At 39.8% G+C, this 22786-nt stretch overlaps 1 protein-coding gene across 3 annotated transcripts in view; it reads right to left on the reverse strand.

The window, feature by feature from the left end:
• The window catches only part of ptprea (protein tyrosine phosphatase receptor type Ea), a 221838-nt gene that overhangs the window by 112629 nt on the left and 86423 nt on the right, over positions 1–22786 (reverse strand). For all 3 annotated transcript variants that reach the window (XM_055150269.1, XM_020940688.2, XM_055150270.1), the window contains exon 3: positions 12375–12607. The gene's annotated coding sequence lies outside the window, so the exon portion shown is untranslated. The remainder of the gene's footprint in view (positions 1–12374; positions 12608–22786) is intronic.

Below are 22786 nucleotides of genomic sequence, written 5' to 3' on the forward strand. Positions count from 1 at the left end.
CAACTGATACCAATGCAGGGACTTATAATAACATTTTCTTTAAACTAAAATAAGATGAAGCCAATCCAGATTTGTTATGTAGCTGTTATTTGTCTCTCAAGTAACTTATACAACTTTTGTGTAAATGTGTCTTATTACATCAGTTTATATGTCCAATCGGGATATCATCTGAACTAATTTGGAATTCAATATCCAATCCAGCAAATTTTTCAGTATCTGCACCAATATTCGATACCGGTATCAGATCCTAATATAGAGTATTCGCCCGTGGAACACTATGGAAACTACCCGGACAAGGGATTACACACAGAAAGTACTATTATTGAATGTTAAAAATGAGTTGTAGTAATCAGCTTTTTAGTAGCAAGTTGCATTTAAGTAGTATTAATTTAGTGGTGGTAGTAAATCCCAGTTGAAATCATAGTATTTGTAAGGTAACACTGACTTGACGCCGCTTCACTCACACTCAGTCGTCCTGGCTTTGTTTACCACTGTTAGAAGAAAAGTCACTTAAGATATAATTTCTCCATTTTCTTTTCTTCATTCTGTTGTTGGTGCTCAGTGTGACGCTGCGGAGCCCTGTGATCCTGACAGAGCTTTGTGTGTGAACGTAATTATCCTGCTCCAAAAGGCTGCAGTTTGTCTGACCCCAAACACTCGTCCAAATGCCTCTCTCTGTGTTCAAAAGTCAAGAGACAAAACAGCTTTATTCATTCAACCCCACAACAATTTCACTTTGTTTTCTGCTATTATCGTTTCTGAAAAGACCAAAACAAATTATTCAACGCAAAGTTCAAGTGGGAGAAAGTAAAAGCATTTTTACTCACTACTAAAGCTTGTTTTTGTGTTGCACTTTTATCAAAATATTGTGAATTTATATGAATGACCTGTTTTTTTTTACTATAAACATAGCTTGAAAAAGAAACAATCTTACTGTTATATTTAGTACTACATTTCTATATTTTATTCTTATTCTTATATTTTTGCTCTTCTTTGGTATTATATTATATTGTGATGTGTGAGCTACACGACCTTGGCGATCGACTGGTAGATCGTGATCGACGTATTGAGCACCCCTGGTGTGGGTAGATCGCCGTGTCTTAGTACTCGTCTTGGACTCGATCACGTTTGGACTCGGTCTTGTCTCTCTCTCAAGGTCTGACACTCAACAAGTGCGATCATATTTCATTACGGCCGCTGCTGTTGGCAATAAACTTGTAGCGGGGTGCAGGAGCGTGTGTGGCGTCTCAGTGCAGCCTGTGCGCTCATTTGAAACCCGCGGAGACTCTACGGCACATCACAAACACACACGCTCCCTATGCACGGCTCGTCTGCGACAGCGTGTGCCCTCATGTACCAGTGTGCATCACAGGGCAGGTAAACTTCTTAAACATCCTACCTGTCCATCTGCCTCACGTCAGCACGCCGCCCCTCGCCTTTTCACGCTCTCGCTCCTTCCTGCGTACAGCGAAAACAAGCCCCTCCCTCCCACAGTGCGGCTGATTAGAAGAGCAACACGAAACGTGAACCAAAAACAAGTCTAAATTTGTGTTACAGTGTTGGCACAAAGCAGGTCTACAACATAGAGCAGATCTACAGAACAGACCTACTGCCACATTTGGCTGAAGTTTGTCTAACAAAAGTGCACAAATGCATCTGTGTTTGTCACGATGTGCGTTTGGTTTGGTAAACGTGCAGAGGCTGGTAAATATCACTGCAAAACCAGAAAAAAATGCAACTCCAGTTTGGAACTTTAAAAAACAGGTTTAAAAATCTTCCTTCACTTTTTTCACAGTTTTGTGTAAAGTGCCAGAGGAAGTTCTCTTAAAGAAGAGGTTCTCAAACTGTGGGTGAGGGTCCAAAAAAGGGGCACAGAGTGTTTCAGTGCAGTTTGCTTGGCTTTGTATTAGGTAGATCATTTTGACTTGGTCATTTTGTAAGTAGCTCGCATGCTGAAAAAGTGTGAGCACCCCTGGTATAAATCAACACTTCAGAAGGCAGTATTGTTCCACGGTTTTACACCACATATAGACCCAGAAACTTTTACGGGTAAATTTCCATTCTCTCTGAAATTATGAGTTCTCTCTCTCATTTCAAACATGTCTGAATAAAACAAAACAACTCTGGATACGTTTTTGAGGAGGTAACAACATTATAACATGTCTTAAAGCTCACAAGACTCAATTTTGCGTAATATAACACAATTCAGATTTGTACATTTCCATTGCGAGTTCAGATTCTTCAGTGGCGTTGTTCAAGCTCCAAGACATTATGTCACAGGAACTCAACAATGACTCAAACCGCTGGCAGGGAACTCGGTGACCTTATCCAACAAGGAAGTAAAACATCCTCTGTGCAAAAACTCTACTGGAGCACTAACGGCTAACAGCTAATGGCTAACGGCTAACGGCTAACAGATCCAGAGAGAACACACGGGAACAATGAGCTACGCAGCATTTTATTAGTTTTAAAGATCCTATATATGCAAAATTGATTCATGTGAGCTTTAAACTATATTATAATGCAATCACACATGTTTGAGTAGGGTGACCAGAATTTCAAAATAAAAAAATTAAACATCCCTGATTCGGGTTGGTTGGTAATAATAAAATTGTGAAACGAGTGCATAATTAAGGAAAACTGTTCTGCACTCAGCACTAATGTGAGTGAGTATAATTTATGCCTCTGTTTACTTTTTGACAGGGATCAGATTGGTCAAAAATAGAGACACCTGGGACATTTCTCATGTAAAACTGGGACAAATCACTGGTTTTGGATAAATCTGCTGGGACAGGGGACACAGGGCTCAAAATTGGGACTGTCCCGGGCAGATAGGGACGTCTGGTGACTCTATATATTATGCAAAATTGTTTCATATGAGCTTTAAACCATGTTATAATGCTATTACGTTGTCACCTGGAGTTGTGTTTTGTTTCATTCACACATGTTTGAGTAGGGTGACCAGGTTTTCAAAATAAAAAAAAACTGGAACATCCCTGGTTTGGGTTGGTTGGTAATAATAAAACTGTGAAATGAGTCCATAATTAAGGAAAATTGTTCTGCACTCAGCACTAATGTGAGTCAGTATAGTCACATTTTCTTTGTGTTTTTGTCATTTTTAAGCAATTTTTCTGTATTTTACATAAACAAATGACAATTTATACTTCTCTTTACTGTTGGCAGTAATCAGATTGGTCAAAAATAGGGATCCCTGGGACATTTCTTATGTAAAACTGGGACAAATCACTGGTTTTGGATAAATCTGCTGGGACAAAAATATTGAAATATCGCTATATCATATCATAGGGTGACCATATTTCCGTTTGTCAAAACCAGGACACCGTATGGGGGGTGGGAGGTGGGGCCTCGTCATTGACATTGAACTACTCTCACCTGGCAAAGCTTTTTAATGTTTTTCGGTGTTCTGGTGCTTTGAGGTCCCTGACACCGTCACTGGACACCGAAACGTATGTGCCTGCTTTGTACACTGTGCACACGGCCTCCCACTTGTCTCGACTGGGATGGAAAGCAGGGAATTTCTTGTACAAGTCATTGTTAAATACGCATTTGTGCTTCGGCATGTTGCAGGCTGGCTGACTGTTTGTGTCTGCTCGCTCCTTCTGAGTTAAAGAGAGCTACGAAAGCTGCTCTATTTAATGGCCCAATGAAAGATCATGAAAACCCAAACATTTGCATCACTTTATGAAAAAAAACCCCGGATGGCCTGGACAAGACATGAAAAATGGACATGTCCTGGGAAAAACAGACATTTGGTCACGCTATCATATCGTTTAATGTGATGATGCAGTATCGATATCTGAGGCTGCTGTATCGATATATCGCCATGAGTATTTTTTGGTATATTTTATTCAATTATTTTGTTACAGAGCTACAGTTTTGTTGCTTGTTTAGTGGAAGAAAACTAGATTATGCGACACGTTTGACATATTCACTGTTTTGATTTTTAAAATGTTTGTGTTTCATATTAACTTTTAGTCCAGTTCCTTATATACTTTTGTGGGATTTTTTTTGGGATTTGCTAAACTATATATTTTTGGAAAGGTTATAATATATGGAGTCAGAAAATCAATGTTTGCATTTGCCCGGATGTCATTATGGCGGCCGTATTGGATTAGTAAAAAAAATTGCCGCCAAAAAATAAGAATAAGTTGAAATGTTGTTAAACTGTTAAACCCACATTTTCAGGGTCAGGGAATCAAATGGTGCTAGTTACAAAGCTATAAGACCTACCCACTTTAACCCTCTTAGATGCATAAGTGGGTCAAAAATTACCCGGTTTGGTTGTTTTCTTGCAATTTCACTGTAATATTTGCATGTAATACTCCATGTTCCTCCAAAAACATGTTTTTTTTATTATCCTGTTGAAATACTTCAACAATATGGGTAAAACAAACTATAAACATCACATGCAGTTGGTCAGTCACTCAAAGAGTTTAAAAGTAGCTAACTCTTCAAAAAAATATATAGTTTAGCAAATCCCCAAAATATTCCCACTAAGGTTAAAAAATGAGAATAAGGAACCAGACTATTTGCACAAGAAGTGGTTTGACAAAGACTTTCAGTATCACAGTCATGATTTAGCCTTTATTTTTTACTTGAACCATATCAAATCGATTTGAAATTTATCGTATTGAATCGAACGTGCACCTTATCGATCGATATGTATCGTATTGTGGCCTATGTAAGGAGTTATGTATCGTATCGGCAACTTCTTAATGATACCCAGCTCTAGTCCTGGGTGAATAGGGACGTCTGATTCCCCTGTGTCTGAGTAATCCTTTATTATTAGTCTGTCTATATCCCCAAAGCTCAAAATGCTCTGTTCCACCTTGTCTGCAAAAATTTCAATTGGTATGCTAATAGCTAATGGCTAACTGCTAACGGCTAACAGCTAACGGCTCCAGACGGGCGTGACGAGCTGCCGCGGCGAACTTCAAACGACGGGGGGTGCGAAGGAAGGGGGGGGGGAGGTGGTGACATATTGGATTCCACAAATCTCAGCTACAGACAAGTTCATTTGACCCGCAGGCTGTGAAGGTAACACCAGGGTCAACAGCTTTCAACTGGATACGGCGAGGCGTTTATGTGCCGTGGAAAAAGAGGAAACCGCACTTCTGAGCCACATCAAAATCCAGACAGAGCCCGGGATTTGACAGAGAGGGTTTAAAGGGTTTGGAGCTGTCAAGGAGACTTCTGATGTTTCTAATAAAACTGATGTAGTATCTGTTTCATCCACTTGTGCCGACTTTGAACTACTGTCTACTGTTAAAGATGCACTACGGAACTTTACGGGTTTACGGGTTTTCCATCTGCTTGTTTCACAGAATATGTTATTGTTTATTGACACTGAATATTCCACAGTAATTACACAATATTACACATAAAATTTCAAAATTGCAGTACTCAGTTTCTAAATTTCAGTATATTCAATTTTAATATTTAAATTTCAATATTCTGCATTGAATTTCTCTAACTACATGGTGACAAGAAGATAACACCATCAGATAAAGTGACAGCAGGATAGATCTGTGGAGAGGCGAGCACCACACTCACAATAACAGGGAAGGGCATCATTAAAAGTTGCCGATACGATACATACCTCGATACACAGGCCACGATACGATACATATCTCAATACAGTGCACTTTCCATTCAGTACGATATATTTCAAATCGATTCGATATAATTCAATAAAAAATCTAAGCTAAATCAAGGCTGTGATACTAAAAGTCTTTGTTAAACCACTTCTTGTGCAAAGTTCATATGAAACACAAACATTTTAATCATCAAAACAGTGAAAATGTCAAATGTGTCGCATAAAAAAGTTTGCTTCCTCTAAACAAGCAACAAAACTGTAGCTCTGTAACAAAATAATTTAGTAAAATATACCAAAAAAATATTCTTGATGATATATCGACACAGCAGCCCAAGATATCGATACTGTATCATCACGTTTAACAATACGATATATGGATATTTTGATATTTTTGCACATCACTAAGAACAAAGCATGTGTTTAGGAATGAAAATAAAAGCTTGTGAGATAGACAAGTTTAACACCATACTGAGGAATTTTTCTAGGCAATACCTCCATGGAGACAACAAGCAGGTGACCAGAGAAGTTACATAATGTACTTTTAAATATCAAAGTGTGTTAAATTCAGCAGGCAAGTAAGGCTATGTTCAGACTGCAGCCTGGAGTGACCCAAATCAGATTTTTCTTCTCCTATGTGACCTGAATCTGATCTTTTAATGACAGTCTGAACGACACAAATCAGATTTTTTCAAGTGTGACCCAGGACACTTGGATATGTGCTCCTAAAACTGATACATATCTGATCTTTTGACATGTGACTTCAGTCTGAACGGTCAGGTCACATTCATCCCACCTACACGTCAGGCTCAGAGTCTAGTCAATGGAGGGAAAGTGAGGTTAGCGAGTTAATTCATATTTGGGGGGATCGCTGTATTCAGGCCAAATTGGAGGGGTCTTAGTTTCTGAAATCATGCCCAAAGAAATGTCCGAGCGCAGGCAGTTCTGGCTCCAACGTCAACGAAAAATAAAGAACCTGCGAGCCAAATACAAGGAGGCTAAAGTCTCAAACAAACGAAGCAACCATGGACGTGTAACCTGTCCATTTTACGAAGAACTGGACCATATTTTGGAAGACAAGTCCAGAGTTTAGGCGACTTCTCGCTGCAGGTGACGTCGTCGTGTCCTCCAATGCACATGCGGGACACTTTTGGGGCGTTTAAAGTTCACACTGGAGATCACATACAAGTTGCGTTTAATTGCAAATGTGAACAACCTCGCCAATAAAACCGATTTCACAAAAAAATCCAAATTGAGCATCATTTATCCCTGCAGTCTGAACGTAGCCTATGATATGCAAAGACGTACCCTTTCTCCTCTGCATTTGACCCGTCCTTAAATGCCGCCGGGGCAACCTGTCAGAACCAGACTCCAGATCTTGCGCTACGCTTGGTCAGTTCTACTTTAGCCGGAGAATTTCTGACCACTCTGAGAAAATCTACGCTATTTACATAAAGATTTTGTCCACTCAGAGATGCTGCGATGAGAAAACTGTAGACAGCATAATAAGCTTTCAGTGAATACTCTTCTGTAGCCCGCATTATGACAACGTTTTAAAAGCCAGCAAATCTCAACTTCACTTTGCGCTAACATCAAAACTGAACAAATCTGGGTCACATTTGTCATGAAAAGCCCTGTTCTCTTGTATGTACTTGTTTGTCTCCATGGAGATGTTATTTCTATGCCTGCATGTTCCACAGTATGGCATTAAACCTCATACTTCATTCATTCATTCATTTTTTTGCACTCGTTTTTACTAATAAACAGTCATTGAAAAACAAGCATTCGTATGGTGAACCAATCTGACCTACCGGCATCCCTTTTTTTTTTTTTTTTTTTTTATTTGAGCAATGTAAGACAAACTCAACAACACTAATAAAAAAAAAAAAGAAAGGATATGTACATGTACATATTTGGGACCTGGTGCTCAAAAGGAGTAGGATGAAGTTTTAAAAAAAAAAAAAAAAAAAACTTATAATGTCCTTCCCCAGTTGTTTTAAATAATCAAATGGTTGACACATTTTTTTTTTTTTCACCAAGTTTAAAATAAATGCAGAGGTTCACAGATACAAAACTCGTCAAAATCGTAATCTTCATGTTCCAAAATGTGTCACACGAAGAGCTCAGTTTTGCCTGCAACACAGAGGCTGTAAATTGTGGTGTCAGTTTTCACATTTAGTTAGTGACGCATCAGAAACGTTGTGAGTGTGAGGAAATGTTTGATATTTCATGCTAATGTTTGACAATCATTCAATTGTGGATGTTTCACTGTATTTTAATCCATGTTTGAATCAAATGAATTTAATCCAAGCTGTGTTAAATGTGATAATGTTCATTTGTTAAAGGGACAGTCTGGAATTTGATGTAGGACCTCATTTCCTAGTGAGTCAGAGTGTTGGAGACGCGTGAAGACACTTTTTTAAAATATTCCATCCAGTCCTTGTATTTGCAGAGGTCACTGGTGTTAGACTAGTGCATGTCAATGGTCATAGTTATCCTGCCACTAAAAACAGTCTTACCCACTCCACAAAACACCCGAAACAAATCTATTATTACACCAGACTGTCGATGTAAATGTCTGTGTTGACAGAATAATTTTAGAAGTAAAACCAACCTTGCATTTGAAGGATTTATGTCTGAGCAGCAGCAGTGAGTTGTACTTCCTGACAGAAAGCTCGGCAGCGGCGGACTGATATATGAGAAAATAGTCCCTCAACATGTTACGGTTCATGCGATGCAAGGTTAGTTTTATTTCAAACATTATTTTATCGACACAGACATTCACATGGACAGTCTGGTGTAATAATAGTTTTGTTTCGGGTGTTTTGTGGAGTGGGTAAGACTGTTTTTAGTGGCAGGATAACTATGACCATTGACATGCACTAGTCTAGCACCAGTGACCTCTGCACATACAAGGACTGGATGGAATATTTAAAAAAGTGTCTCCACACGTCTCCAACACTCTGGTTCACGAGGAAATGAGGTCCTATGTCCAAAATTTCAAACTGTCCCTTTAATGTCACTTTTAGTTTTTTTTGCCTCTTCCAGCACCCACTTTTTTTTTATCTAGTGTGTCCCATGTCATATATGTGCAAAATAAATAAATAAATCATAAAATAAGTTTAATGCCATACTGTGGAACAGTCCAGGCAAAACAGTAAGTCAGTGATGCTGTGATGAGAAAAGTTAAGACAATAAACCTGTCAGTAAATACTAGTGTTGTCATGATACTACAAATTAAAACACAATTTCGATACTAAGGAACAGACATGATACTAATTCCGATACCACAATGATAATTAGACAATAGAATGTAATTTTGAACTTTAAATCATAGTACTTTCTTTTATATATTACGATGTGGTCTTAGATCTGTGTAATCCCTCAGTGGTCCAGTATATTTGTTCTGAAACAGCTCAAGATCATTCTAAATTTATTCATGAAAGCTTAATTTCTGTCCTGTGAATGTGGTTTTGTAGTATCCATATCAAATGAGTATCTAGTTTCAATTAGTATCTGATTTTCGATGCTTTTGACAACCCTTGTGAATACTTTTCTGCAGCCTGTTTTCTGACAAATTTTTTAAAAGCCAGCAAATCTACGCTTCCCTTTGAGCTGACATCCAAACTGTGCAAAATCTGGGTCACATTTGTCATGAAAAGCCCTGTTCTGTGCGTGTTTGTGCCGGGTAAGCACGAGCAGGCGTCCAGCTGCCGTTTGATACGCGCCGTTTCCTGTGCAGCCAGCCACCAGCCTGACTTCCTGCAGAGAGGAAACAAGAGCGGAGAGAGTGGACAGCCCTGACCGAACCCTGGATTAGATACCATATTGGCGTAATACAGGCAGACTGTGTGGCACTGGTGAACGCATTAGTCTCGCTCTGACAGCAGCTTAAAGATAGGCTAAGTAAACAATGTTATCTGGGAACTAGCTACGTGATCGATAACGGGACTTTTACACTTAACAATGGGGCTGCAACAGTAATTTCCAAGTATATAGTAGTGGTATAGTAGTGGTTCTCAAACTTTTCAAAGCAAGAAAAACATGAAATATTTGTCTTCTCAAGTAGTATGACCACACTACATCAAGACTATTATTCAAACTAAATCAGGACTACAATGTACCTTATTCAAGATAAAGCAATGACTATTCAAAATTACTACTTTAAATCATTGTTTGATTTAGATCTCGTGCCGCAAGATCTCGCGAGACAAAATTCCCACAAGATTGTGCACGCATGCTGAAAATGATCTTGTGAGATTGTGATTTTTCCCATGTTTTTACATTTGGATTGGGTAAAAAGTTAAGTACTGATGAGATACATTTTTGACAGGCTGCAGTCACAAAAAGCAGCTACGGCAAAAGTATTAAATAAATCAAAATAAAAGAAACAGTGAGGATAAAACTGGGAACTTGATTGCACAATTTGCTTATAGTAAGTCAAAATCTCGTCTTGTCTTGTTCTCTTACATCCAGTCTTGTGTCTCATCTTGTGAAAACTGTATCTTGTCCCACACTATTTACAATTACTACTATTTTGAGTGCTTAATAACTTAGGTAATTAGCAAAATATAGGCTAAAACAGGAGTCTCGATCCTGTCGGGATTCAGAAAGACCGGAATAATTCTAACTGGAACTGATGCTGAGTCTGACGACAGCTACACAGAAGAGGAAGCGGCGCTCTGTTTACCTCCGGAGGTCGAGGCCGAGTTGCTCAGAAGTGACACCGAGGATGAAGAATTGAATGGATTTAGTGATTTGGAGGGAGACGGAGAGTTTGTTAAACTTGTTCTGTTCTGTTGTTTATGTTATAGTTTATCTGAAGAACTGTTCATATGTGACGTTAACAGTTTGTTGTTCTCTGTTCTGTTGTTTTTACTAGAACTTGACTTCCCAGATGAAATATCAGTTCATGGTCTCTGATTTTATATTATTTATTTTTTTGGTTGGTGCAACTTATAGTCTGGAAAATATGGTAATAATAATATTGCCTTAGCACTTCTCTTTGGTGCACTATATATTCCACAGTCTGGCATTAAACTTAGTCAGATCTGTGGGGAGGTGAGCCCATTACGGTAAGAATGCATTTTAATTCTCTAATAAAAACGCCAGTAAATGAATAAATGCAAGATATAAAACTAGGTAACACAAGAGCAAATGATATTAAGGGGACAAACCGGCAACAGACGCTCAACCAGTAAAGTTACACAGCGCGCCTTTAAAGTGAATTTATTGCATTATTCAGTATTTTTCTGCAGCCGTTGACTATTACAGCTGCCTTCGGTTGTCCTCGCTTCACCAGTGTTCACACCTCTGTCCAGACTTCCTGTTGCTATCGGTAACAGGCTGACACAGCGCTGAGAGGCCAAACTGTGAATCACCAGATCGAGGAAGAGGCTAATAATGACTCCAATAACTCAAGCGTACAACAAAAGGCAGTGGACAAAGTGAACCAGTCAGGATGTGCAGTGTACGGTGGTCAAAAACTACACATACAGTAGCTTTTAACAATATTATGAGTATATGAGTAGAATACATGAATATATATATGTAGGATTCAGTTATATTCAATGTTGGGCAAGTTACTTCAAAACTGTAATGTGTTATTTATGACTTATCACGGTCATTTCAAAGTAATTTGTTACATTACGATATTACTGTGTTTAAAATGTAAAGTATTAGTTTACTATTGCAGTACTTTTAAGTTACTCTCACCAAAATAACTGTGCCAAGATGCCGAAATTTTGCAGCGTATATGGACTGAACCAAGGACTAAACCAGGATTAAACCGAGGACTGAACCAGGACTGAACCGAGGACTGAACCAGGTCTAAACCAGAGCTGCACCAGGACTAAACCAGGACTGAACCAAGGACTGAACCAGGACTGAACCGAGGACTGAACCAGGACTAAACCAGAGCTGAACCAGGCCTGAACCAGGACTAAACCAGGACTGAACCAAGGACTGAACCAAGGACTAAACCAGGTCTAAACCAGGACTGAACCAGGACTGAACCAGGTCTAAACCAGGACTAAACCAGGACTAAACCAGAATTGAACCAGGAGTAAACCAGGACTAAACCAAAATTGAACCAGCACTGAACCAGGACTAAACCAGGACTGACCTGAGGACTGAACTATGACTGAACCAGGACTAAACCAGGTCTAAACCAGGTCTAAACCAGGTCTAAACCAGGACTAAACCAGTACCAAACCAGGACTAAACCAGGACTAATCTTGGACTAGGACTTGGACTAGGACTTGGACTTTAGGACCGCCCCTCTAGGACTTTTGCCTTTTCAGAAGATAAAATATTTAGTTTTGAATTGTTAATTACTATGGCAACAGTGCGTGCTAGATTGTCATCACTCTGAAATCCATGCATAGCCCAGCACAATGTAAACAACTCAAAATATCCAAGATTATTTTCTAAAACTAAATAATAATGTTATAAAAATGTAAAAAGAACTAGATTACATGTTTAAAATGACAAGAATCCTCACCAGATACTTATACTTCCTCAAGGTAAAGCTTGTATAAAATCTTAACAATAAAAGTATAAATAAATAAATGAAATATAAAAAAAAACATAAAAGCATCAATGCCACCTTAACCAATCAAAACAACTGGTCTATATCTGTATAAACTGTAGCGGACATTATTGCAACTTCCAGGTTACACACTTTTGAATTCCCATTCGCCCAAATATTTAACGCAAATAAATGCAAAGCTTGAAATAAAATAAAAACATTTCTTCTTACCTGAATGTGCTTGCTTCAATGTATAGTTAATCCCATCTTCATAACAGCAGATGACATGGCTCTTCCGACTCCTCTTCACATTGTTAAAACTGGAGAGGAAGTAGAAGGAGCAACATGGGGTCAGTCGTTCTCTCCAAACCCGATTCGGAACACTGATTCGGGGACAGCTCGATGGAAGAACCGGCCGGCTTTCCCCAGAGATGGAGCTCCACAATTACAGATACCTCCAACACCTACAAAAGAGAAAAAGAGACAAAGTTAACAAGACTGTAGCTGGGTAAGTGAAGCAATCGTCTGTGGGAAAAGAATGAATGGAGCAAGAGTGTAACAAGACAGACTATGAAGAAATACATGAATGTGGCGAAAGACACTGGTAAATGTGCTTAAAAAGGTTAAAGGTCCACTGTGTACTTTTTTCTGGAGAATGGTATGCTGCCTGTTTGTTTTTATGGAGATGTTAATGCTTTACCTGGGGTGTTATAGTGTTTTGATTGATTGATTATTTATTTCGGTCGCAGGTATATTTTGACATTAATTCACAGACAGTTATATTTAACATACACAGACCGAAAAGGTGTAGGCTGAAGCTTAAGCTTATTATGCCCTTTACCCTTTATTCCTTTATCAGAGCGTCATCTTGACACCAGTTCATCCTCATAAATACAGTAAGAGTAAACAAACCAAGAACAGTACAACAAAGTACTACAGCACAAACTAAGTATAGTGTGACGTCCATCATCCAGCCCATCATGTTGTATTGCTCCACCTGCTTTTTCAATATGCTCACTGTTAAAAAACGGTCTAAACCAGGAGTGGGCAAACTACGACCCGGGGGCCATATGCGGCCCTTTAAACCTTTTAATCCGGCCCGCCGAACTGGAATAAATTACAATAATAAACCTTTTTGATGTTTTATTTGTCATGCATTTCCAGCGTTTCCCAGTAGATGGCGCACTATATATACATTGAGTTGCAGCGTATTATGTTGGCCGCAGTGCTTTATGGGAAAGTGTCCTTACAGGAGTTATTCGGACCATGAGTGAAGTAGTTGGTGCTTAAGATATAAGACTGCACTGCTTCCATTTTGAGTTGGAAACTTATGGTCTCTGAGTTGTAATTATTAATGTGTACAACATTTTGGAGTCAGGTTTTACCACAGTCACAGGTGTGTGTCTGTGGTTGTTTGGTGTGAGCTTTGTTTTTGAGCTGTCATGAGTCATATTTGAACTCACGATGTACATTCACTTGTGGTGTGCAGTGGAACAGGTCTCAACAGTTTTATGTGTTCTGAATCTTTCACAGCAGTGATGAAACATGTAGCGCGTCTGAAGTCCTAGATAAATGTGAATAAGAAAGTAATGAATCTGAGCTCTTAACACGTTATGTCCCGTCTTCTGTCCGGCCCTTCAGTCAAACTTTAGGACCCTATGTGGCCCGCGAGCCAGAAAGTTTGCCCACCCCTGGTCTAAACTCACAAAGGTAACACACAGAACTGCTAAAATCATAGGACTCCCCACACCCGACCGTGCAGATCCTAACAACAGGGCCACTGGACGCACTGCACTCTCTATAGAACAGGACTCCACTCACCCACTACAGGAACATCTCACCCCTCTGCTGCTCAGGACAGAGGTACAGGAGGGCCTGCTCCGGCAGAAGCTCCATGCCCGCGGCCATAACATTTCTAAGCACTAGGCCCCGCTGAGTGTACTGTAATGTCTAATGTAATGTGTCTGTGTTGTGTTGTGCTGTGTTTTTTGCTGTATGTGCCAAACGAGTTCTGTCTGTGTGGAAATGAATTTCCCTTTGGGGACAATACAAGTCTAAAGTCTAAAAGTCAAAACTCAAAGTCTAAAAAGTCTAAAGTCACCCATAGTGTCCAGCTCCATTTAAATGACGTTCATGATGCTAATTAGCCAGGCTGCCTCTGATCAATTCCATTTGTCTTCTGTGATTAGGTCAGGAATCGAAATACATTTGACAATACATTTGCAAGAACCCCGGAAGTTGTAGACGTCGCACTGGCCAATCAGCGAAGAGCTGTGAATCTGGCAATTACTTGGACACCACTGAGTGTTCTGGCGCATTACATACGTCACAACCAAATGGCAGTGATTGGTTAAATAACAAAAGTACCCGCCTGCCGTCGAGCGAACATATCCTAATGCTGCGAGGTCAGATCGGCTGATGAATCAGGCTAGAGGGCAAATTCGGAGCCTTGGTCAGTACTAGGAACAGTATGTATTTACGGACAAAACAGCAAAATAAAAACCCCAGGATCATGTAGAGCAGGTTAATACGGACATTTTAATACCAAAATGACGAGGCTCAAAACAACAGTTACAGAGAAACGTGACAATTTTTCAATGTAAAGTGTAAAGTATTGCATTAAACTTTTCTATCTTCATGGGAGACAAACAAGCAGGACGAACAATTAAGCCAAGTTACAGGTCAGATCTTTGGAAAGGTGACTCCCACAAGAGAAAAGTTGCTTTGTGAACCTTTAAATTGCACATCTTCAATTGTCCAGCTATTTCAAATTTATAATAATCATATTCCAAATAAAGTAAAATATATAAACTATAAAGCTGTCTATATAAAACAGCAACATGTTATGATTTAAGAACTCGACTTGAAACTTAAGCTGTTCTCAATAGGCAATTTCCTGGGATTTAAGGACCGTGCACCACCCCTTTCCTTCCACAGATCACATCACAGACACCACAGCACTAAGCAAAATCACAAATAAACTAAAAAAAAAAAAGCTATTATTAACTCCTTATTTCCTCAAAATGTTTAAAATGCCATAAAAATAAATGATCAACGTTAGATCACAAACAAACTCTGAACCCAAATGTATTCAGCCATTTAAATTATGTTAATAAGGGAAGCAAATACGCCATAGAGAGTGGGCTGCGCAGAGCTTATTCTATATCCACGCTGCAGCTAATTATATTTAAATTAATGAGAAGAGTTCACCGAGTTCTAGCACATGCAAATCAATCCTGACTCATTTATACGGCAATCCAGACTGCTCCCGTTTTCTCCTGTAATTTTAAGTCAATTTGACACAATTTATGCGCCCAATATCCAGTGTTGGGAAGGTTACTTTTAACATGTATTCCCCTACAGATTACAGATTACATACCCCAAAATGTAGTTTGTAACGTAATCCATTAAATTACTTAAAGCACAGGTGTCAAACATACGGCCCGGGGGCCAGATCCGGCCCTCCAAGACCTTTAATCTGGCCCTCTGCTGATTTTCTACTAAAATATTTTAATCATATTTTCTATTAAAATATTGTAAATTTTCTGTGGTGTTTATCACAGCATCGTCTCCAGCGTCTCTGTACGTGGCCCCTCCCACCAGAGCAGCACAAATGAAGACCGTGACACCCTCATCAGAAAAATGTCAAAAATGAGAAAAGTGGACGCAGAGTGCAGAATTTTACAAGAAAAATGTACTTATTCCTGTTTACATACAAGTTGATGTTAAAACTTTGTGTTGAAATTACATTTTTCAGGTTTCAAGTTTCAGGTTGTTCATAATATTATAATATTTTGTAAAAGAAAGAGTTCATCAATTAAAAAAGATTTCTGTAATAGATTTGTGTTTCTCTGCACAAATATTAGAATTTATTGTTATTTTTGGGGTTTATATGGTGTGAGTTTTTTGATTCGGCCCCTTTGGGATCAAAGTCGGTTGGATACGGCCCCGGACCAAAATGAGTTTGACACCCCTGACTTAAAGTGAGTAACATAATCTGAATACTTTGGATTACTTGGTTTGCTGTACAGAAGCAAAGACTAGGATATCATAACATAAGATGTTTTTTCTGCTAAAAGAAAATGAAAAGCCCAGACTTTACTTAACCAAATTAAAAATATTATTGATAGAAGAGGAGGAGACATGGTTTAGTCCTGTTAAATCCTGTTTTAGACCTCTTTTAGACCTGGTTTACTCCTGGTTTAGTCCTGGTTTAGTCCTAGTTTAGTCCTGGTTTAGCCCAAAATGTGAAAACAGGAAAATACCACAGTGTAATCCATTTATTTCAACAAAGTAACTGAAAACAGTAACTGTAACTCATAATTTGTACTCTGATTAAGTAACTCCAGTACATGTAATCTGTTACTCCTCAACACTGACTATGTTACTTTTCTCATGAAGGTTCTGCTTGTGTCTGAAGTCACGGTTATGCCTAGAATGTTCCACAGTGGCATCAAATTTATCAGTCTCCATGGAAACAAGCAGTATACGACGACTAATGACCAAGTTACAAGTCAGGTCTGTGTAGAAGCGATACTGCTGACTGTAAGAATAGTTGTTTTTAAGGTGTTTCTTTAGCAATTAAACCGTTTTGTTTTTTTGTTTTTTTTATTGAATATATGCAAGATAGATTTTCGATTAATGCCATACTGTGGAAGATTCCAGGCAAAGCAATAACATCTCCATGGCAACGAGAAGGTATCGGATGCTACACCTGAAAAGTTACATACTGCTCATATTATGTAATTTTCCTCAGACCTGGAGTTGTGTTTTGTTTCATTCACACATAACAAGCTCTATTCACACTTACGTCACAAACCAAGAAGATGTTTGGAAAAATGCGATTAAATACAACTTCCCAGGCTCAGTTTTTTTTCATCTAAGGGCCTGTTTACACGAGAACGCTTGCGGGTAAAAACAGCTAAATATTTTATCTGAAAAGGCTTTCGTTTAGATGGTGACAGCGTTTTTGAGTCTTAAAAATGCAAAAATCTAAAACCACCCTCCAGAATGGAAAAGTTGAATATGTTCTGCTGTAGTGTTTCCGTCTACACTGCCCAAGACGCAAAACTCTGGTCAGATCTGCTCACGTCATGTATGCATTTACATCACATACATCACCAGCGTCACCACCGAGCCGCCTGGCATGCATACCCAATCGAATCTGCGTCACCGTGTGCACGCAGATTTCCTCCCAAAAACGCTCGTCTAAACGCGGAATAAAAAGTGAAGACGCGACGCCACTTTTGCGTCTTCTATTCAGACCGTCATCATATAAACGTAGATGTCGTAAATGTTATAAATGTCACTGTAGCGTTCCGTTATGTTCGACTAATCAACAGTTACAACCATACCTCAGTTTTGATCATTTCCCCACTGACACACAACTCCGAGCTCACTGCATACGTGAGATTAGAAGAGACAAGGGCGCCAAATTCAAGATGATTCCAAACAGCACATACGTTCATAGTCTTCATTTTACCACAGATCACATTTACTTCAATGCGTTTTATGACAGTCTACACAGGATGTTGTAATAGCATTAGTCGCATAGTTTCTAAACTTCCCGTTAGTGACATAAGTGTGAAAAGAGCCTGTTCCTGTGTATTAGATTGAGTTCTAAGAAAGTAAGTAAGTAAAGTTTAAAGGTTGTATAGAGGAGTTTCCAAGGAACGAGAAATCCAGCGACTGTTTGTCCTTTTTCAAATGTTGCGCATGCGTGAAACCACCCCCCCTCCCCTACAGCTCCTACGTAGAAACGCCTCCTCCCGCCTCCTCTTTACGCCAGAAACAGGTTTGTTTACAGCCGGTGCGCTGCACATGACTTGTAAACAACTAACTACAGTGTTGGTTAGGCAAGACGGAGAAGTGAGGAGCGGGGGGAGCGGGTGCGCGGACATTTCGTTCGCGGACGAGAAGTGAGGAGCAGGGAGAAGAGCGAGAGAGGAGAGAGAGGAGAGAGAGGAGAGGAGAGGAGAGGAGAGGGGAGCGGTGCGCGGAGATTCCGTGCCCGGAGAAGTGAGGAGCAGGGGGAAGAGCGGAACGGGCAGCGGGGAGAGGAGCAGGAAAGGGGTGCAGAGAAGGTTGCGCGGAGATTCAGTGCGAATGAACTAGCTACAACACGCAGCAGCAAGCGGACTCTTTCTTTGCCTTGAAAATTACGTTTTCAGACATAGGATATCGCTTTCGTGTCCTGAAAAACGTTTGACTAGCTCTTGGAAATAAAGTACGTTTTCATAATAAGCAGAAGTGACCTGTCCAGGAGTAATTTGGCGACCAGTGCGTCAGTCTTTAGACCCTGCGTCTGCTTCAGTTGCGCCATCGCTGGAATGAATCTACAAGAATCACCTTAGTTTGGCTTCGCTGCTTTTCCCCTTGTCTTCTTCTTTCAGCGACCTCAAAAATGGACTTTCTTTTGCGGCGAACTGCTCCTGGATTCTTGTCGCCATTGCAACAAACTTTGTGCTAACTGCGAGGAAGATATAGGTCAAAAAAAGCCACTAAGAACTGTTGCGTTGGTGGAGTAAACAGCGTCTGTGCGTCTTGCGTCTGTGGACTGCGTGACAGTCGTACGTAAACCACGTACCGGCGGCGCAGGCAAGTCAGTTACACTAGAAACGTAGGGAGATTGATTGACAGCCTGTCAGCTAACAGATAACGAGGCAGTGTCGTTATCTATTGGCAAATGTTTAGCCCCACCACGTCCAGAGTTGATGAATTTTTATTCTCTTTTTTTTGGTCATCATAATTACAAGGCTACTGCACCTCTATAATGCTATCATTGACAACTTGAAACAAAAAAACAAAACAAAAATCCTCCATACAACCTTTAATTATATACCGCTTTTCACACAAAAGTTTTAGAACACCACATTTTTTTCCAGTTTTTACTGTTTACTGTTGACCAAAATGTAATGGTTGGTGAAAAGTGTCCACCTTTAGCAGATATAACAGCTGAACACACTCGTGGCTCGTACTTTTTACAATAGAAATTACATATTAAGTTTTTCCCAAGTCTGTTGCAGAAGTTTCCATCAATGTGTGGCACTTGCAGGTTTCTTAACTTTCACTCTTTTGTCAAGTTCATCCTAAACCAGCTCGATGGGGTTTAAGTCTGGAGACTGTGCTGGACACTCCATGTTTTCAAGTTTTACCATCTTGTTCTTTTTTTCCTGAGGTAGTTTTGGCAGAGCTTGGACTTGTGTTTTGTATCTTTATCATTTTTTTTAAACCGCTGACTGTTAAGTATTTACCTTTGTACCATTTCAAGCTCTTCATTGGCCTTAAGCCACATGAATTTTAATAAATAACTGGAAAAATTAAGGTGTTCTAAAAGTTTTGACCGGTAATGTAGGTCACAAAGCGCTTCACATACAAAAGATTAAGATACATTCACAATAAAATCAGGCATAGCAGCTGGAAAAAATAAAAAAATAAAATGTTATACTTTGTGAACTCATGGTAATACAGGAAGTGATTTACTCGGTTTTTAAACTCCATTCACCTTCACTAGAATCATCTGGACGATTTCAGCCGTGGAAATGCCAATCTCTACTGAACAAAACGTAAACGGTAGCTGTTAACTTGAAAACTACCACTTCATGACATCACAAGGTGGCACTGAGGCTTACCCAAACATGTGCGAACGAAACAAATCACAACTCCAGGTCTGTTTTTGATGAGATAACAACATTCAAACACGTCTTAAAGCTCACAAGAGTCGATTTTGCATAATACAGCACCTTCCTTCAACCTAAATTCGATGCATTTTAATATTAAGCCTATTCCGTTCCATGAGATACGAACCGCCCTAATCTTTTCCAGTTCAGATATAGCTCCGTTCAGTTTGACTTTTCAGAAATGTTGTGGCAGTCGCTGGCTGGAGATTGCAGGTTGGAGTATAATCCATGCTATTAGCCTGTAGGAGGTCTGAGAGGAGGAAGGAGAAGGGGGCAGGGGCTCACACAGAACACTATTTATCTACCTGGGAGCTCAGAGCCTCCAGCTACACCCCCACTGCTATATACAGCACTCTGTAGTTTAGCCGGTGTATGTGCTCCCAGACTGTCACAGATGCAAAAGCTCAGAGGAAAAACGGACTAAAAAATAAAATGTTCTGCAGTATCTCAAGTGGAAGCGTTGAGAGATTGTTAGAGCGATTTCTGTCTTAAGATGGGTGTACACTCTGCGATTTTTGGCCCTTTTTGAGCCGATTTTTCACTCGTTCGACTGTTTTTGGGATAATAATCGTGTGTCGCGCTTCGTGTAGTAAACATGAGGTAACGAGAAACGATTAATATCTCACGACCAGCTCCAGATCGGCAATCGTAGGTCGCAAGAATATCTAACCTGTTTGAAATCCAGTCGTCTCTCGTGAAGTAGTTAGTACAGTGTGAGCTGTGAACTTTTGCGATTTGGTCATACAGTTTCTGCTCAGTTTCATTTCTCTCCAGCGACGAGGTCAGGAATCGGAATACACTAGAAGGTTCGCAAAAACCCCGGAAGTGCGAGTTCGGGCACCAGCTAATCAGCGACAAGTCATACGTTCTGTGTTGGCAACGATTCCCAAGATCGAGGATTTAAAGCCGGAACAAAGAGAATGTTTGGTGAATTTTATCAAGGGGAAAGACGTTATTGCCCTTCTTCCTACGGGATTTGGGAAATTCTTAATATACCAGTTAGCCCCGTTAGCGGTGCATTACATACGTCATGACCAAATAGCAACGATTGGTTAAATAAAAAAAGTACAGGTCCACCGTCGAGCGAACAAATCCCAACACTGCAAGGTCAGATGGTTTCTACAATTCAGGCTAGTGGTGAAGTGAAACAATCAAAAATATCGCACAGTGTATGTCCGGCGTTATCGGTTGATCAGGCAAGGTCGCAAAATTAATCACAATTTGAATCGAAAGCTCAATTTGAATGGATTAATTAGCAAATCTCAAAGACTGCAAATTTTTAAAGGTGCATTGCATTTTCTGGTGGTGAGTATGACATTAAACACATCTATCTAGCATTTATTCATTATGTTTGTTTCTAGTGCTCGCCAACACAGAATGTATGGCTCTTCTCTGGCTGGCTGGTGCCTGAACTCGCACTTCCGCGTTTTTTGCGAACCGTCTAGTGTATTCCGAATTCCTGACCTAGTCGCTGGAGAGAAATGAAATTGAGCGGAGGCACTAGGTAGCGTCAGCCTGGCTAATCAAAATGTACAAGTAGTAAACCATCCAAAAGTTCTGGAAGATTGTGACTTTTCAGTTCATTCCAACTTAAAATAATTGAGGTAATTGGTTGCCTCAGTTTTTTGAGTTCTGGTAACTTATTCGGGTTTACAGATCTGACCTGTAACTTGGCTTGGTTTTCATGAAGATAGATAGATTTAATGCCATACTTTGAAACATTCCAGACAAAGCAATAACATCTCCATGGAGAAAACCATGACGGACCATAATTATCTTGTATTACATCTCATAATCACAATACAGCACCAGTGAGTATATATTTGTAGTAGTATGTTGTAGTAAAAGTATAATCATAGTGTACCAGACCACAGTTAAAAAGCATATCTTTCTTTGCTCCTTTCAAAAAGATAAAGAAACAATAAAACTACATTTCATCCTCATTTATTGCTTGTGTAACTTTGACATTTTGTTGAATATCCCTCACCTGCGGCACAGACTCCAGCTAAGCGGTTGCTATAGCGACACGGAGACTGCAGGTAGAACTGAGGGGGATTCTGTGTCTCGTATTATTTATTTCGAATGCTTGTCTGCCATGATAAATAGATCAGCCCAAATAGAGCAGAGATGAAGGCACAACACATATTTGTTTGTACGGCTGAAGTACAAATATAACGTGATTTACGACTTATGCTATGGGCTATTATAATCATTTTTACTGGTACTTCAACACATGATTATGGAGACTAATACTAGGCCTATTCAATTTACGTATTCGTGTGTGTATTTACAGTCAAGGAGTTTGTAAAAGAGACCAAGAACCATAACTAAGGCTACGTTCAGACTGCAGGGCTTAAAGCTCAGTTCAGATTTTTTTGTGAAATCCAACGTTTTTGCGAGGTCGTTCACATTTCCAATTAAATGCGACTTGTATGTGATCTCCAGTGTGAACATTAAATGGCCCGAAAGTGTCCCGCATGCGCAATGGAGGACACGATGACGTCAACCGCAGCGAGCGTCTCTGTGTTTATGGAAGTTGTCCAGACATGGACGTGAGCATTGAGCACCTGGAGATTTTAAAGTTCCTCTCGTACCGGAGTCAGAACATGAACAACTTACTTGTTTTAAGGAGGAGATTGAGAAGGAGAAGGACGAAGTTTTTGGCCGTGGTGTTTTGTGGGGCAGCGGCAGCAACGTCCGTTGAAAGGAACGTCTGGATGTGGAGACGTAGCCAAGAGTGGTGAGTGGTGATGTGCTTCGCTTCAGTGACATGGAGTTTATTCACAATTTTTGCCTACTTCAGCGCAGAATAGTGACGTTTGTGGCTCATTGATGATGTGTAGGTCGAATGAATGCGCTTTGGCCGTTCAGACTGAAGTCGCATGTCAAAAGATCGGATATGTATCGGTTTTAGGAGCACATATCCAAGTGGCCTGGGTCGCATTTGAAAAAAATCGGATCTGT

The sequence above is a fragment of the Boleophthalmus pectinirostris genome, unplaced genomic scaffold (assembly GCF_026225935.1).
Source record: "Boleophthalmus pectinirostris isolate CB_2022bp ecotype Guang Dong unplaced genomic scaffold, ASM2622593v1 HiC_scaffold_14, whole genome shotgun sequence".
NCBI lineage: Eukaryota > Metazoa > Chordata > Actinopteri > Gobiiformes > Gobiidae > Boleophthalmus > Boleophthalmus pectinirostris.